This window comes from Martes martes (genome assembly GCF_963455335.1).
Source record: "Martes martes genome assembly, chromosome: 3".
In the NCBI taxonomy this organism is placed as follows: Eukaryota; Metazoa; Chordata; class Mammalia; order Carnivora; family Mustelidae; genus Martes; species Martes martes.
Window position 1 is genome coordinate 48488441 of NC_137890.1, and position 20058 is coordinate 48508498.

The following is a 20058-nucleotide window of genomic DNA, read 5'->3' on the forward strand; positions in this document are numbered from 1 at the left end:
TAATAATAATAATAATAATAATAAAGACATTCATTGAAGGAAAAGTAGCAGAAGAAATCCTCCTTGAGGCTAATTTGTCCTGAGTAGTATGTGAGTCATTTAAGCAGCCAGGAAATTCAATGGCTGAATGCTTCACTGGCTCTGCCACCCAGTGGGCAAGGCAGAGCACATAACTCAGACAACCATCTACTGGCTGTTAGTGCTATACCTGCACATGTGTCTTATACTTTCCCACTGTTAAGTGATTAACCCCATGTACTAGGCTTATTCAGCAGGACTCAAGTGGTTAAACTAATTAAATTGATGATGCCCTACATTAACTTCTACATGAATTCCAGCTGCATTATTCCTTAAGAGGGTCAAGATTCCCATCTGATTTCAGGGGCAAAAGAATGCCTGATGAACTTCATAAGGAGAGAACAAATGTTGCCTATAGCTCAAAGCTTCCTCTAAAGCTATTTTTACTCATTATTTCAGAATATTGTTTATTTAAGTGATGGTAATACCATAACACAAAATGAGTTATTGACTCAAGTCCTTACAATAACTCTTATGGAGCTTATCTACCCAAAGGGGTAACTACTGACTTAGCAATTTTATGATGAATAACCTAGGCCTAATGTAGTCATTCAATAATTCATGTAATTAATTTAATTATTCACTCATTCATTCATACTCATTACATTACCTGCAGGTATTAGTCATATTTAGAAAGAAGGTAAGTAGAATATGAACAATTGGAACAAATGGATAAACACTTTATCATTAAAGAAAACCCAAATGTTCCATGGTAAAATTTTAAAACAACAAGATATTAGAATAAAATGATAACCTGACAGTAGTCTAAAACATAAATAAGCAATTATTTAAAAAGTGAAAGAGCGGTGCCTGGGTGGCTCATTGGGTTAAGCCTCTGCCTTTGGTTCAGGTCATGATATCAGGGTCCTGGGACTGGGCCCCACATTGGGCTCTCTGCCCAGCGGGGAACCCACTTCTTCCTCTCTCTCCGCCTGCTTCTCTGTCTACTTGTGATCTCAGTCTGTCAAATAAATAAATAAAATCTTAAAAAAAAAAAAAAAAAGTGAAAGAAGCTTCAACAAATGGCTGTGATTTGGTTCAGCACATATCAATGGGATAACCAATGTTGTACCAAACATTTTATAGATACAGCGACTTCTACTTCTGAGCAAGCAATTTTGTTTGGGGCAGCAATGTATCCAGTGAAAGAAACAAAAAATGAAGTAGTTCCAAGAATTCAAATTAGCACACACATTAACTACAGTATTTACTCTCGAGAATGTGTAAGTGTCGATGAGGATTGAACTGTAATTTAAAATAAGCATCCAAATTCATTGATCCAGAAACCTATCCACAAGAATAATGCATCTACCATTCCAGTACTGTATTAAGTGAAAGGACATGAGGCAAGGGCATTCTTAAACAACAAATTCTGAAGACAGACCAAAGTGTTATGCATATGAAGCAGGCTGTGAGGTCAACGTGCAGAAAATATCACAACATAAGTTAATGCTAACAAATGACACCCTGAAAACTCCTTTTGAAAGTAGCCTTGACAACTAGAGCATCTACATGCATTACCTCCCACATGAAACGTCACTTGGTGCTACAGAAGGGGTCTATGATGAAAGAACACATTTGACAGGTAATACAAGATAAATGTAGATTGTAAAAAAAAGAAAGCCATATTTGTCTGTGTTAATATGTAACTGGATTTCTAAGTTTTTTTTTTTTAATTAGGAAGCAGTAACAAAATTTACTTTTTAGACAATATGATTTTTTTGTTGTTGTTGTTCTGTAATTTTCTATCAAAATATATTACTGAGAAACTTACGGGTCAGAATGCTAAGGAAAAGCTGTGTCTTCATTTAGAACTGCCTAAGAAATTTATTGTTTTAAGTTTGTGTTCTGGGTTTTCCCATTTTGTTTGACTTCCCATTTCCTCTCCTTTTCTAGCCATTACACACTCCTCATGGTTCCCCCTCATGTTACTACTTTTACTCTATCATTTAATTAAAATTTTCCCCAATTCTCAGTGCCTTTCTCTGTACTGAGTGCTTTTACCTTTCTAAATTTTAATACTTCAGCATTGTATATCATATTCAGTCGGAATTATTCAGCTATCATGCAAAAGGGATAAAACATTAAAATTATCTCACCTCCTTTATGAATCACTGACAAGATCATCTATTTTATGTTATTTTTAACATATTATAACAATAACCTAGATTATTCCTATTTTACAGGGAAGTTAACCTAACTTAGAAGTAACTCAGAGAGGTAGCTCACTTGTTTAAATCTCAGTAACAAAACCTAAACAAAACTTTTCAATTGATAAATAGTAACATCTGGGTTTATTCTAGGAGGTCTTTGGTCTAGACCTTCTTTCAATTAAACTGATATTTTCCTGAGTACTTCCCAGTTTAGATTAGTTACTTTTTCCAACCTCACAGATGTCTTTGCTAACATTTTTCCTGTATGATAGCACTGTTCCCACAAAGTAAAATTAGAGAAATGAAGCGAACTTTTAAAAGCCTTGATCATGATTTTGACTGTAACAGAAGACCTATCACTTAATTCCTATTAATAAAAGTTTCCTAACCAAAAGCAAGTGTCAATACACAAAGTATTTTGCCATAATTTTTATTTTCAATTATAGATCATAGCACACAGAATCATCTTGGAAAAGTGAGTATGGAAGAAAAACAAAAATATCGTTACTTTCAGTTTTACTGTCCAGGGTCAGGACCCACTGATTTAAAACTCACTGGGAAGAATTCACTATCAGGAAGTTTACTGTTATATTATCATTCCCATAACCTGAGGAAAATAATTCTGTCTACATACTGTCACTGCTAGTAATAAGTAATTGTGTAACAAATGAGTATTAATGTCCAAAAACACATGCAAACTGTGGGCACAGAGGAAAGATTTGCACCTGGGATAAACTAAGAGAAGGCAAAACATTCACAATCACGTTGATCCAAAGGGCCCGAGACAAACAGGAAAATCTACTTTGTATATACCAGTCAGGAATAAAAAATCAAGCTCAAGTAAGTGGGATTAAAGCGAAGGGAATATGAAAGGCTGAGCCCAGAAAAAGGAGCTCCTGAAACAGCCACAGGATCACTTATGAGCTTACAATCTGAATTGTAGACAAGGGTAAAACTCTAATGTATAACAAGCCAACTTGGACAGATGTTCAGAAGACAGCACTGATTAAAGGGTACTTGTTTAGCTGAAAAGTTAATTCACTTTGATAGATGAGTACTTCACTGCAAATGAAAATTTCATTTTACTTTATATTAACACCTTCCATAGATAATTTGAAACTAACTAAATCTGATGTTATTTTTTTTCTGGAATATTTTCAACAATTCAAAAGGCAATTTTAATTTTAAATGCTTTTCTCCTTGAAGAGGAAAGAGGAAATTAATAAATATACTTCTTCTGTATTTCAGAACAATTAAGCAATGCTATCTACCTCTTTAAATCTTGTGTTCTAGTTCTTTAGGAAACACATACAATACAAACACAATCATATACAAATACATAATCTAACATATGTTGCAATTCCCTGAATAATACAATGCCCAGGTTATCCAGCATTTCCTTTGCCTTTTGTTAAGTTAAATTCTGACCTGCAAGTATGAAGTGGGTCAGGCCATAATCTTACCACAAATTAGAATCTGAAATACATTAACATAGTTATCAACCTTACAGAGATAGTTTACATTTTCTGGCATTGCAAAGAATAGTTATGGTTATGAACACATAGAAGCACCAATGAATAGGTAGTTTTTAATGAGTCAGATAAAATGTGAAATAAACATGTAATAAAAATACGTAACTATACAATTTCTGGCACAGAGTTGTGTTAATACTAAACTCAAAGTCAATATTAAGAAAATTAATTTTGGTGAAAATATAAATATGCAATTTTAGTCTTAGCTAAAGTTGTGTTTTTAGTTGTTGCCTAATATTTTCCCCAATAAACTAATAACAAGGCGATCAACAGCACATTTATCAGTGATGATACTCCTCAATTATGCAAACCTCAAAACCAAGAGGAATTCAGGGAGAAGCTAAATAGTTGTGCGATTTACTTATAGCATATCACATACCATAAGTACTCCAACCGTCTTCCTTTCCCTCTCCCTCTTCCGATCACACCCAGAAGAAGTGGTAGAGCATTACCCATCCTGCACGGAATTTAGGTGTGCTGGTTGCTGTTCTGCACCAATTAGCTCTCCCTTCTGGACAAAGGACTGATATCCTCAGCTGCTGGAATTTCTTCCAGGCTGTGGCCCTCGCCCGTCAGCCATCTGTCAGTTATTGCCTCTGTGGAAGACAACTGTCATTGCTTATTTCCTTCAGCTGCTTTTTCTCCTTACCATCCCCAGTGCCATAAACAGTGCCTGACTTGTAGTGGCCACTCAATAATTGCTCATTGAATAAAAAGATATATGATCATTTTTATTCTACACAAGTGAAATATTCTTTAGATAAATTTCCTCCAGTTATATCATTCTGAAACATGATTGTAGTTGACGAATTGGTAGAATTGTCTCCATGGGTGTTTTCAACTGAAAGGAGAGCTATCATCCTACTTTTTATTGTGTGCCTTACACAGCTGTGTTCTGTCCCCCACAAATAGCAAACATATCTTTATTAATGTGTAGAAAAAGGGCACCTGGGTGGCTCAGTCGTTAAGCATCTACTACCTTCAGCCTAGGTCATGATACCAAGGTCCTGGAATGGAGCCCCAAATTGGGCTCCCTGCTGAGTGGGAAGCCTGCTTCTCCCTCTCCCACTCCCCCTGCTTGTGTTTCCTCTCTCTGTCAAATAAATAAATAAAATCTTTTTAAAAACGTGTAGGAAAAAGTTAGCTTCTGGCCACAGAGTTGAAAGCTTCCCTGTATCACATTCACAACTAATACCTCAAAATTTATTTAAGTTTAAGCTAATTTATACCAAGCTTGCTCAAGTGATTTTGTATCAGTTTGCAATCCTTGAGGTTCATTGACACAGGTGCAGAGGATAAATTCCAAACTTAATGAACTAACAATTTTTGAGCATCTACAATATGACAAGCATTCTTGTTTCTTTAAAAATATATTTCTTTTAATTTCTGCAATAATCTTGCAATGCTGAATATTTATCCCATTTACAGAGGAGGATGAGGATGCTTTGTGAAGGTAAACAAACTTCCATTTCCAAATACAACTCTCTCAATTTAAAGAGTATTTAATCTTGCTAAATACCTCACTAACTTATGCAAACTTAGATGTTTAAAACTCCATTCAGACAAATTTAACTACTGGAATCCCTATCAAGTCAACTTTACCAATGTGTACACCAAGCCATTCATTTATACGAATATATTTATTTTGCAAATTCAAATTCCATTGAAATGCCCAAAAGAACCTGAGTTAATTGTTAATCTGGTTTTTCCCAATTTACTGTTTTCTATCAGATATAAATTCCATAAAATTTCAGCATTATTTCTACAGTTATATTTACTTTAGTCACATTGTTTTCTATACTTTAATATAGAGATATGCAGGTCAATCTTGCATTTGAAAAAAAGTATTACACATCTTAGCGTATTTGCGCCCCCAGAAATGTCCAAATTCTGTATAACACTTATGATACTTTATAAAATTCTTACATTTTCATTTTCCTTCCACATTTTAGATCTAAGCATTATTCAGTTTTTTCTCCCCCAAAATTTTCAGTTATTCTATTTCTAACAAATTAAGCATATGATTTATTTTTTCTTCTTGATAATTCTAACCTCTCCAACTTCCCTTTTAAAATAATTCTGCTATGTTAATTGGTGTTGGCAAAACTTCCAGTTTGATATCAGCTACAAATTTCATTAACATACTGTTTTCTCCATCTTCCAGATCATTAATTAAGTTGTTAAATAAGATCAGCCTTCACACTGATCCCTGTGGCACTCCATTAAATACATTGACATTTTGTTTGTTATACTTCAGTCAGTTTTATATCCACAAGGCTTTGCTTTTATCCAAGTCAATTTGAATTTTTTATCACTACTCCATGACACTCTATGAAATATTTTATTTGCTATTTCTAAGTAGATATATTCCATATCCTTGACATTATTGCCTTCTCTCCAATTATTCTGTGGTAAAGATAGTCTGAAATTATTTTAAAATTGTGGATTTTTAAATTATGATTGCTTTAACATCAAAATCCCCAGATATTTTTTTTTTCTCTTGCTATCTTTGTGCTTTTTTTGGGGGGTAATATAAGTTTTTTATTTAATTATGACTTTTCTGAGATCCCCCATTTTCTTTCAAAAATAAGGTTTCTTTCTAATTCTATATCCCTTTTCAAAAAAATCAATCATTATTTCCTTCTTACAGAAATATTCATGATATCCATCCAGACTCATAGAAGCAAGTTTCATCACAACACCCTTTTGTGTTGAATTTATTGTTTCCCATAATTTCGTTAACCTTTATTTTTCATATCAAATATCTGTGAATTTACCAAGAAACTGTAAGTTGCCTTTTATTATTGATCTTAACAATTTATATTTATTTAAAATAAATTTTAGGTCGATTTAACCATTTCAGTTAAGACTTGGTTGAATTTCTCTTTCATCTTATCCTATGCAGAGAGAGATTATTTAAAAATTGAACTTAGAATTGCATAATAAAATGGCATTCTATCATTTCCCAAATTTTAAATCTATTTGTATATCTTGAATCTTAATTATGGTATATGCTTCTTCCTTTTAGAAGAAATTAGATAAATTTATCCATTCAATTATTATAATGCATTTTCTTTTATTTGATATTGTATCCCTCATAGAAGCATCTATTATTAAATCAAAAGTAAGAAATGAATTAATTCATAGTAAACCCTGTAATTTTTTGTCACCATTATACCTGTTTTTTTTTTTTTTTTTTTTTTGTTTTTTTTTGGTCTAGCTTAAAGACATACTGCTTGACAATAGTTTTGGCATTGATTTTTTAGATTTGATTCCAAAAGCAAAGGCAACAAAAGCAAAAATAAACAAGTGAACTACATCAAGTTAAAAAGCTTCTGTACAAAACAAAGGAAATCATCAATAAAATAAAAAGGCAACCTAATGAGTGGAAGAAAATATTTGTAAATCATATATCCAATGAGTAAATTAATATCCAAAATATATTTTAAAAACTCATACAACTGAATAGCAATATATATATATACATATATATGATAAAAAATGGGCAGAAGATCCGAATAGACATTTCTCCGAAGAAGACCTACAGATGGCAAACAGATGTATGAATTGATGCTCAAAATCACTAATCATCAGAGAAATGCAATCAAGACCACAATGAGACATCTCCTCACACCTGTGAGAATGGCTAAAATCAATAAGACAAGAAGTAACAAGTGTTGGTAAGAATGTGGAGAAAAGGGAACCTTTATGTACTACTAGTGGGAATGTAAATTGGTACAGCCACTATGGAAAACCATATGGAATTTCCTCAAAATATTAAAACTAGACTACCTTATGATTCAGCAATTCCATTTTTGGATATTTAGCCGAAGAAATTAGTAACACTAACTGGAAAAGATATATATGCACCCTCATATTCATTGCAGCATCATATACAATAGCCAAGATATGGAAACAACCTAAAAGCCCATTGGTGGATAAATAGATAAAGAAACTGACACACACACATGCATACACACACACATGTGTGCACACACAAACACACACACACACGCACACACAAATACAAGTACTACTACTCATCCATACAAAGAATGGACATTTGTCACTTGCAACAACATGGATGGATATTTGAGAGCATTTTGCTAAGTGAAATAAGTCATTGAGAGTAAGATAAATACCATATGATTTCACTTATGTGTGGAATAATACAAAAATAAATAAATCAAAACACAACACAACAAAACAAACAAAAAAACGTGAGCACATGGATAGAGAGAATAGATTGGTGGCTGCCTGAGGAGAGGGGCATAGGGTATGTGAAACAGAAGAAGAGAATCAAAAGATTAGAAGTTATATCAAACTGGGAGTTATAAAATACATAAATCATGAAGATTTAATGCATAGTATGGTAACTATAGTTAATAATAGTCTATTGCATATTTAAAAGTTACTAAGAAAGTAAATGTTAAAAAGTTTTCATCACAAGAAAAAAATGTATAACTATGTATGCTGACAGATGGAAACTAGAATTACTGTGGTGATCTTTTCCCAGTGTACAGAAATACCAAATTATTATGTTGTAACCTGAAACTAATATAATGTTATATTTTCATTATACCTCATTAAAAATAATAACACAACACTTGTGGATTACAATATCTTGTGGATTACAACAGTTTGTCATGCCCTAATACATAATCTGCTATGCTTCAAAAAGTGTTCTGGGCACTGCGGATTCCACAATGAATGAGATACAAGTTGCCCTTGGTAGGACAGAATAATGTTGATAACTTACCAGAGAAGAATATGAACCAAATAATAATATGGAGTAAACCTTGGTTCTTATTGAACAGATCCCAGAAGAAAAGCAAAGCAGCTTGATCAGCAGAAACGTTCAGAGGCTCCAAAGTTTGTGTCATAAGATGTCAGTAGGATGAAGAAAATAGGAAAATCAGCATTCCTGTTGATTAGAATTATGAGTTTCTTCTCCTTCAACTTTCATCCTGCAATTTCCCCAGCTTTCTTCAGGGATAGACATATTTTCTGGAACAACTTCATTTTTTATTTCTCTAGGGGAAGCAAAAAGTGGGTGTGAGGCATAAAATTTTAAAACTGGAAAAAAAATCGCCCCGAGAAAAGGAAAACCAAGCTTCCCCTTTTAGCTTGGCTTACAAAATGCCTGCAACTCAGACTAATACTTGCAACATTGGAAACATTGGAAACATCGGAAAGTTTATTCCTGGGAAAAACTCAGCTGCCCCAGGGAAGACCTCTAGATACTGATATATATAAAATCAATAGAGGACATAAGAGGGAATCTTTCAATAATAAAGAGAGACCAAAATAAATAATAGTAGAACTCTGATGAACACAATTAGAGGAAAATAGGAGAAACAAACTATTAAAATCCATTTTACATCTCAGAAATGCAAGAAAACATTCATTTAGAACAAATAACTGTGAGCTACTATAAATACAGAACAAGAAAGGGCTCTTAAAATATAAAAACAGAATGGTAAGAATTTAAAAATATCACATATGATGGATAAAACTCAGAACGTCCTAGAATTTAAAATAAAACATAATAATGAGCAAAAAAAGTAAATAAAAGAGAGAAAAACAAATAGACAATTAGGAATCCATCTAAGAATCAAATAACAATCATAGGAAAGAGGAAAAGGAAAAAAGAAACTACTGTATTAAAACAAACAAAAAATTTTCCAGAACAGGACAAGTCTCTTAGTTAAAAGTTTCCACTGAGTAGCAATCTCAATGTACAGTAATGATAATGATAATAATAGCAATTCCAAGTTATCAGTATGAAATTTCTAAACTTGAGGGATTTAGCAAATATCTTAAAGTTTTTAAAGAAAAACATATCAAAATTTGTTACAAACAAATTGTTGAAAATCGGATTTGGCTTGAGTTTTCCAAACACAATGATGAATGTTAGCACAATGAAAAGAAAAAAAATTGAAATATAATCATAAGTAAGACATTTTCTACATAAAATTTTTCCACCTTTATTAGTTTCCTAGTGTTGCATAAGAAATCTCTACAAATTAAGTTGCTTAAAACAATGGAAACATATTCTTTCACAATTTATGGAGGCCAGCAATCTGCAGTCAAGCTGTCAAGGACACACTCCCTCCTATGGCTCTAGGGTAGAATCCTTGACTCTTCTAATCCATAGTGGCTGCAGGCATTCCTGGCTTGTCACTGCATGGCTCCAGTTTCTGTTCCCATCTTCACATGGCCTTCTCCCCACAAGTGTGAGATTTAAGTCTCCATATGCCATCCTCTTACAAGGACATTTGTCACTGAATTTAGGAGCCATATTAAGTCCCAAACGATCTCATCTCTAGATCCTTACTTATATCTGCAAAGACAATTTTTCTAAAAAATAAATAAATAAATAAATAAGGAAAAAAAAACCATTCACTAGTTATGGGAATTAGGACAAAGATGTATCTTTTGGGGGCCACTGTTCCTATTCCATTATATCTATCAAACCATTAATAAGGTGCATATATAAAACAAAGCCTTTTTATACAAGAAAGTGCTAGAAAATTGACTTCCCTTACCCTCTTTCTTGGAATCTAATAGAGAATATGTTGCACCAAACAATGAATTAATCCCAACAAAATACTGTAAGCTACCTAGTAAACAAGAATTGTAAGAGAGGAGAATGTGGGTTGAAATTCCCAAAATAAAACAACAGTCTCAGGGAGCCTGGTGGCTCAGTCCGTTAAGCGTTCAACTCTCAATTTCAGCTCAAGTCATGATCTCGAGGTTCTGATATCCAGCCCAGCCACAGCTCCACACTTAGCTCGGAGTCAGCTTGAGATTCTCTTCTTCACTCTCTGCCCTTTTCCCTGCTTATGTTCTCATTCTCAATCTCTCTCTCTCTCTCTTTCTCAAATACATACATACATACATACATAAAAATCTTTAAAAAGGCAGACAATCTCATGACATTAGCAGTGCACAGGGCCAGAGTACAAATTGAACAGGGTTCTGAGAGGGAAGGTGAAAGAAAAAATGTGGAAATTACACATTTGAACATTTTGAAACTGTTGATAGGTATATGGTAGATCTGGTGAAATAGCTAAAATAAAAATGTAAATTTTATTAATAAAGCAAAGTGCATGAAAAGAAAATTTTAACTCCAGAAAAAATAAATACATAATAAAGAAAATGTTATATGATATGTTTTAGGTTAGAAGGAACTGAAGATACTCTAGAAAGGTACATATTGAGCACTGATTTAACTAACAACCATGATCAAACTTTTACATAATTTTTACTATGGACCTGTAGCTTCACCTGAGACCACAGAACACTTAATAAAATTGTACAACCTTACAGAGTTCTTACTTAGTTCTATTTCAAGAAACTTATTTTACTGATTATCCCTCTTGTGCATAACATCAAGACATTCACATCAGTTGTGGGTGGTAGCAGGTACACTATGTGTGGTGTAATCTAAGAGGAATCTGTTAGTAAGAATTTTAGAGTCCTTGTTGCCTTGACAACAACAGGTATGCCCAGCTACTCAGCATGTGTTTCCACAGGATCCCAGGTAATTCCTCAGATATTAATGATAGTTTGCTTGTTAAACTTGTATCTCTGAAATACTGGTTCTTATGTGAAACTGATTATATTTGCCTATACTCTAATATAGTCTATGTTTGCAAGTAGAGGTGTTTTTATCTTAATTATTTTTCCCTTTAATTTCGCACATATTTTAAATTACCTGCTTTCAATAGAGGCAGCTTGACTTCTGAGAAGATACATCTAAAATATTTCATATGGCTGGTCAACTTTCAGAAGTGTGTATGTATGTATTTGTGTGTTGTGTGCTTATTTATTTCAGCAACTGATAAAACAGACATTTATATATGGTAAATAAAATTTTATACGTAAATTTGATGGCATCAAAGCAAAATCCAATGGTTAATGACTTTTTTTTAAAGATTTTATTTATTTATTTGACAGACAGAGATCACAAGCAGGTGGAGAGGCAGGCAGAGAGAGGGAGGGGGGAAAGCAGGCTCACCGCCAAGTAGAAAATCCGATGCGGGGCTCGATCCCAGAACACTGGGATCATGACCTGAGCCAAAAGCAGAGGCTTTAATCCACTGAGCCACCCAGGCACCCCGGTTAATGACTTTAAATGAGAGTTTTATTATCGCAGTTCTGCAGATGCTAATTCTCTGTGTGTCTTAAACATTAACAGGTAAAGCAAAGATCTGGAAAAAAAAAACCACACACACACACACACGCAATGACAAGATTGTCAAGATTCTATAACCTCAGTCTGTGTCCAAATCACAACAAATAATTTTAAAAAGTGGAAATGAAGCCTCAATATCAGATATATGAGAAAGCTCGGCTCTCTAAAACATGTAATTTCATTACAAATTGCAATATAAAATTTTCTCTCTATTTTGTAAAGTATATTTCTGAAAATCCCTGCTATAGCATAATCATCATGAATAAATTAAACAATTATCAGAAAAAAATATTTGAGTGGTCACAATCTATGTAAATAAAAACATGTTATTTTCTGTTATTACTGACATTAAATGGTTTGTATGGCACAAACAGTACACATTATTATTTTAAACATTTGATTAATAAAAATGGGCACTGTGCATAAACATGGTCACTGTCCAATAGCTATATCTTAGTGTTCAGGTAACCCTACATCAGAGTTTCACCAGGCAGTTTTTTGGTGCTTTATCATGTTTCTGTCATGATAGCCTAGACATTACTATGTTAGCAAACAGCCCGAAATATAATTGGTTAGTGCAACCAAGTTTATTTTTATGTTACATGTCCATCATAATTTGGCAAGGGGACCTCTGCTCATGTTTATCACTCAGTGACTCAGTGGATAGTGACCCCATCTGCACACATGCTGCCATGATCAAGAGGCCAGGAAAAACCATCACAGCAAAGCAAACTTGGGATCTGAAAAGTTCTGCCTGGAACTGAGAGATGATGCTTCACATGCTTTGTGGGCCAAAGCAAGTCACATAGCTAAGAGTAAGTTCAAGGGTAATCCTCCCTTGACTCTTCGTGAACAAGAATTCAGTTTACCACATCTAGAAAACATACATTCTAATTGCTGTTTTCTCTGATTCTTGTCCTTTCTCAATCTATGTGTTCATTTGATGAATATTTATTGGCACTCTCTATGTACTAGGGAATGTAATTAGCTGGGGTAATATAGAAATAAAAAATGAAAATTATGTTAGGTGAGAGAAACAAATACATAAGCAAATATAAAATAATTTGTCTTTTTATGATCAAAGTAATTGTTGTATATTTCAGAAAAACATGTGAGTACACAGAAATATAGTATAACAGAAGATAGTATTACTGCCTTCATCTTCTAAGAAAGCTTGTGTCCATGAAAATACATTACATTGTGATTTACAACAGCAACAACAAAACCCAAAATTGTTTGAAACAATAAAAGAGACATAGTACCCGATATACAAAGAATGGTCTAGGAGGTCATGCTAATGTGCCATGTATATTTGAGTCAAGAGTTCAATAAGACCTCTGAGAATCCAGCTTCTTTCTCTCTTCTACTCTGTCATCTGGGTTCCCTGATTCATCCTATGGTTATAGATTCTGATAGTGAAGAAATAGCTGTAGTAACACCCACTGTAGGTCTGGATGCACACCATTTGGCCAAGAAAGTAGTAATCATATAACCCTAGAGTTTTCCAGCATATATCTCTTAAAATTCTATCAGATTGAGTTAGGTCATGCACCCCTTACAGATTTAATAAGTATTCCTGATGAAATTACATCAGGATGACTAGCTTACCTAGATCATAGGAAGAATTCCATTCTCCTAAACCACATAGGCTATATGAAAAAAGGATAGATCTCCAATGAAAATTGAAATAGTTACCAAGAAAAGGGCAGTAATCACTATGGCCAATATACCATTGCAATTTTTGCCTCTGATTTTTATCATGTTATTTTTTTTAAAGATCTCTAAATGTATTCCCTATATCTAAGACATATATTTGGTTTCTACTAAAAAGCTTCAGTCAAAAAGGCTTTTAGGGGTTCCTGAGTGTCTCAGTTGGTTAAGCGTCTGCCTTTAGCTCACATGATCCTAGGGTCCTGGGCTCGAGTCCCATGTTGGGTTCCCTGCTCAGTAGGGAAACTGCTTCTCCCTCTCCTGCTCCCCCTGCTTGTTCTCTCACTCATGCTCTCCTGTCAAATAAATAAATAAATAAATAAATCTTTAAAACTCAAAACAAAAACAAAAACAAAAGAAGGAGGATTCCTTAGGAATCATACCTTTACCACAGATTTAACATTTTCAAATAATTACTGAATTTAGTTTGGAAAGTGGGTTAACCAATTATATTCTATTGCACCATAGTTAATAATAATAGTTTTAAGTATATAGCCTTCAGTCTAAAAGAAGGGAAATGTATTTGTTTGGTAATGAAAATATAAAATTAAAATGTAAATAATTTTACTTCTATTATGGCTGCATAAGCTAACAGGCTGAGCTCCCTACTAATGAGAAAGATAAGCTCTGGGGGTGGGAGAATACTTGAAGAGCATGCAAGGTTAAAAAAAAAAAAAAAAGAAAGAAAGAAAAGAAAACAAACTAACAAACAAACAAAAAAAACCCACAGGCATTTATTTTGTCAGCAAGTGGAGAACTGAAAGAAGGGACCAGCCTAGAGGAAGTTTCCCATTTTTATGGCTTTAGCTGAGGGAAATCTATGGTCACAGGACGTCATGCAGTGACTAGATTTCTAATAGAAAACTGTAGTGTTTCTAGCCTGAAGAACTAGAAAACAGAGAATGGGGAAGTGTAACTATTGAAAAATGAGGTAGGACGCTGGAAAGTAGGGAGGCACATAAGAACATCAAATTCTGGGGCGCCTGGGTGGCTCAGTGGGTTTAAGCCTCTGCCTTCAGCTCAGGTCATGATCTCAGGGTCCTGGGATTGAGCCCCTCATCAGGCTCTCTGCTCAGCGGGGAGCCTGCTTCCCCCTCTCTCTCTGCCTGCCTCTCTGCCTACTTGTGATTTCTGTCAAATAAATAAATAAAATCTTTAAATAAGTAAAAAAAAAAAAAATAAATAAAAAGGAACATCAAATTCTAATCAAGACCAAAGTTTCCAGCTGAATCCTAACTCTATGAGAGGGTCCAGTTCAAAACAACTTGCAGCTAAGGAAAACAAAAGCAAAACTATAACGGTAACTGACATTTGACCTGCCAATCACCATGAAGACACAGGTATGTAATTTTATTCCAACCAGTTAACTACTCTGTAAAACAAACTAAAAAGTTTTTACATTGTTGTTTACACAATTGGCATTGTCTACAATAGCCAAAATATGGAAACAATTTCTGTATAGTATCCATTGATGAATCAATGGTATGTGTATACACCATGTTTTCTTTATTCATTCAAGCATTTAGCTAGCTAAATAGTTAATAGAGTATTATTCAGCCATAAAGAAGAATAAAATTTTACCACATGCAACAACAGGAACAGACCTTGAGGGCATTATGCTAAGAAAAATAAGTCAGACAGAGAAAGACAAATACTGTAGAATCTCATGGATAGAGTCTAAAATGAATACCCCAGCAACAAACAAAACAAAACAAAATAATGACCTCACAGGTCCAGAGAAGAGACTGACGGTTGTCAAGGTAAGGGGGATGGGGTGGGCAATGTGGGTGAAGGAAGTCAATAGGTATAAACTTCCAGTTATCAAATAAACAAATTATGGGATGCAATGTACAGCATAATGAATGTTAATAGTTATAGTTAATAATTTAGTTAATAATACTGTATTGCATGTTTGAAAATTGCTAAGGAAGTAAATCTTAGAAGTTCTCATCACAAGAAAAAAAATATAACAATGTACAGGAATGGGTGCTAACTAGACTTATTGTGGAGATCATTTCTCAATATATACAAATCATTATGCTGTATACCTGAAGGAAATATAATGTTATATGGCATTTAAAAAATACTACTTGAAGATACTAAGAAAATAATTCTTCAGAGGACTGTATCAGAATCAAGGGTCTAACATACAAATCAATGATATTCAGTCTTCAGACCAAAATTATGCAACACACACACACATAAACACACAAAAAGCAAACAGTGAAATGTGCTCTAGGGAAATGGCAAAGGTTGTTCCCAAGATGACATAGATATTGAAATGATCAGAAAATGAGTACAGAGCAACTATTAGAATTCAGAAAGGTAGAAAGGTAGGGAAAGTATGCATAATGGATGAAAAGACAGGAAACCCCAACAGAGAAAAAGATTCCATATAATAAAACCAAATGGGAAATTTAAACATTGCTAGCTGTTAATATGCTTTGTCCAAATTCCTATTAATTTATTTAAATAAGATTAATCAAAGTTATGGTTGCCAGATGGGAGAGGTAGGGATGGGAAAAAAACAGTGAAGGGGAGGGGAAATACAGGCTTCCAGTTATGGAAAGAATAGGCATGGGAATAACAGGAAAGCACAGGGAGTATAGTCAATTGTATCGTAATAGCATTGTCTGGTTACAGGGGATAGCTATACTTGTGGTTAGCATCACATAATGGATAGAGATGTTGAAACACTAGGTTGCACACCTGAAGATAATATAAAATTGTGTGTCAACAATACTCCAAAAAAAAAGTTACTTAACTGAGAAATAAACAATCCATGGGAAGGGGAGAATAAACTTAATAAATAAAATGAATTTTAAAGACATTAATACCATGACAAATACATTGTATAGGTTTACTGAGTTTTGAGCAAATGTATATTAAATACTTTATTAAAACTTTCACTAGACCTAGCTATCTATTCATTTCATCAGTAATTACATTTAGTGATCCATTTAATGTTTGGTCATTTTACACAAATAGCTGGAAAACTTTGGCACAAAAAGTATATACTTCTTAAATGATTTCTACTATTTCTAGTCAATTTTTTCTTAAAGAGGAATTTTCTTTCAAAAACAGAAACTCTCAACTACCTTCTAAATGGGATTAAAATCATATATATTTTTAGAACATTTTTTAAACTTAGTATTGTTTAACTGGTTATTGCTACTGAGTCTCCAAGAGCATCTGCAACCACATCAGAGTTTTTAGGAAGCAGAGATGTATATTGTTATCAAATCCTTGTCATTAAGTTGCTCAGCTAGTCTCAGAAAACATTTCTATTGTTTTCTGACTGGGTTTCCCTGTCTTTTAAGCATAATGTGATCATTTCTAACTCCACCATCTTAACATGGTTATTATGATGAGGAAATAAAATAATGCCTATAACAACTGTTTGGAAATAGAAGCACTATATAAATAGGAATTCTGAGTACCCACTGACTTGTAAAGGTTATTTTAACTAACATAATTCTAAAAGAAGTACACTTTATGTCATATTCCTTACTAGCTGTCATCTTAAATGTTGTAAAAAGAGTAAAGAGGAATGCCTTACTTACGATGCTCAGCAAATACTGAAGTGTTACAACTGCTCCCTAGATACACAGAAAAAAAAATATATATGCTTCAGTAAAGACAAGCACAAGTAAGTCTTCCCAGAAAACTCACTATTTTAAGAGTCCAGGTAAATCCAAAAGCAGGAAAATTCAGGACATAAGAAACATCTCAAGAAGTTATAAAAAATAAACAAGCAGAAAACTTCAACAAGCAAATGTGAAAGACAACAGCTAACATAGACAATTTAAAAGAAAAGTGAAGAAAAAGTTGGAACAAATCAACTGAAAATAAGCTCCAGATGAAATAATAATCAATAAGCACACACAATATGCTGGACCAGTCAATCTTTCCACAAGTACACTGGAGAAAATGACCTTGAAGCTTCCAGTTTTAATCTTCTTCTCACCCTGACTCCAAACTTTTTTTTTTTTTCCTTTTCCTTTGGCTGAATAGAAGTCTTACTTCATCAAAGGATCACAGCAAGCTTTTATTTAAGAAAGCAGAGCAATAATAACCAACACAAATTTGAATCTCTCTTCTCCAGGAGGTCTTTCCACTAATGTTGGAGAATATACCATCTGAACCCTCCAGTGGTGGGGTGAGGGAGGAGGAAACCCACACAACTGGGAAAGAATTGATATCCCTTTTATAACTTTCCAAAATATTGTTGACTGATTATATCCCACCACTGCACAGAAATTTGACATTAGGATAAAGAACTCAAAACAATATTATTTCACATGTTTTTCACAATTATTAAAATTAAAAGCATATAAATAGAAGTTAATTTTGTCAATTAAATTTTGAGTAGAATATTAATACTATGAATGTTTTTAATCTTCTTTTGTCATTTTTATTAAGAATACTTGGGAAGACATCTAAATGTATATATAAATATTTTATATTTCTGTTCCACAACAGAAAGAGGAATGAGCTTTGTCTGAGAAACAAAAATCCTAATGAAAATCGTCATTACTTTTCTTTCCTCTTATCTCAACATATCAATAAAAATTACACATAATATGGGGTGGTTGGGTGGCTCAATGGGTTAAGCCTCTGCCTTCAGCTCAGGTCATGATCTCAGGGTCCTTGCATCAAGCCTACATCGGGCTCTCTGCTCAGCAGCAAACCTGCCTCCCCCTCTCCCTCTGCCTGCCTCTCTATTTGTGATCTCTCTCTCTCTCTCTGTGTCAAATAAATAAATAAAATCTTTTTAAAAATTACACATAATATACTTGATATTTTTATATAGTGTAAGATCATTTTATATCATAGATTGTAGCTTTATTCGAGCCATTCTTTTATATGACCAGAAAAACTATTGATTCAGCAATAGTATTTAGAATTGTAAAAAGTACTATCACCGGGGCGCCTGGGTGGCTCAGTGGGTTAAAGCCTCTGCCTTCATCTCAGGTCATGATCCCAGGGTCCTGGGATCGAGCCCCACATCGGACTCTCTGCTCAGCAGGGAGCCTTCTTCTTCCTCTCTCTCTGCCTGCCTCTCTGTCTACTTGTGATCTCTCTGTCAAATAAATAAATAAAATATTTAAAAAAAAAAAAGTACTATCACCAATTATCTATAAATTCAAAAACTCTGTAATGTATAGAATTTATTATATTATCTGAATTAGTGTTTTACATATTAATGATTTTTAAAGTATTTTCTTTTTTTTTAAATATTTTATTTATTTATTTGACAGACAGACATCACAAGTAGGCAGAGAGGCAGGCGGGGAGAGAGAGAGAGAGAGGGAGAGAGAGAGAGAGAGGAGGAAGCAGGTTCCCTGCTGAGCAGAGAGCCCGATGCGGGGCTCGATTCCAGGACCCTGAGATCGTGACCTGAGCCAAAGGCAGAGGCTTTAACCCACTGAGCCACCCAGGCACGCCTTTAAAGTATTTTCTACACACAAATAAAATAGAGATAAAATATATATAAAATTTCAAATTAAAGATAAAAGTGAAAACCAAATAAAATTAAATAGGTGGCTAAATAGCTACATGTCTAAATGGGACTAAAAAGGGCAAAAAGCTTTTAAAGATAAATATATGGTTGGGTGTCATTCTAAAAAACAGGTAGTAGAACAGTTCAAATAGGGAATAACTTAGCATGGGTAAAACTTAAATTTTCCCTTTATATACACACATGGCAGGATGCTCCAAGATTATATAGAAAAAACAACTGCTGCTTCTTTGCTTATAATTTTCTAAGATTTTCTTGGTTGCTCCCAATTCTTCACCTTTTTTTTTTATCATTATTCATTCACCTTCTTACCCTGTGTTAACATTTACAGTTATTCCTCCTTAGAACTTTTGATTTCTTCATATTAGTACTCAAAACCTTTTTTTAAAACCGTAAGATATTTTATAGAGTTGTGTATTTTCACACTGCTGGCTGGACATGGAATTTATTTGCCATTCAAATAAATAATTGTTAAGAAAATTTCTAATATTAAAAAACATTATTTTAAATCCCTCATGTTTTTTTTATATTAATTAGAATTATCTAGATTGGTAAACCTCTCTCTAAAGTTTTGTGTGTTATACACACAGTATCATGAATTTAACAAGGAGAGCATGAAGAATTATTGCTTACATTAGCATCAAAAATTTCCTCATACAACCTCTCAGCCATTCACTAAAATAATTATTAAGAAACATATCCTCATAATCTCAAATGCCTCTCATCCTACACTCTTCTAAAGATACCTTGCAGAAGAGTATAAAGTGATACTTAACGGAGTTTAGGTATGTGATAAGGAACTAGAATTATTATAACCTGGAAATTGTAGTCCCAAACAATACCCTGGGCAGAAAACAAAAAGAT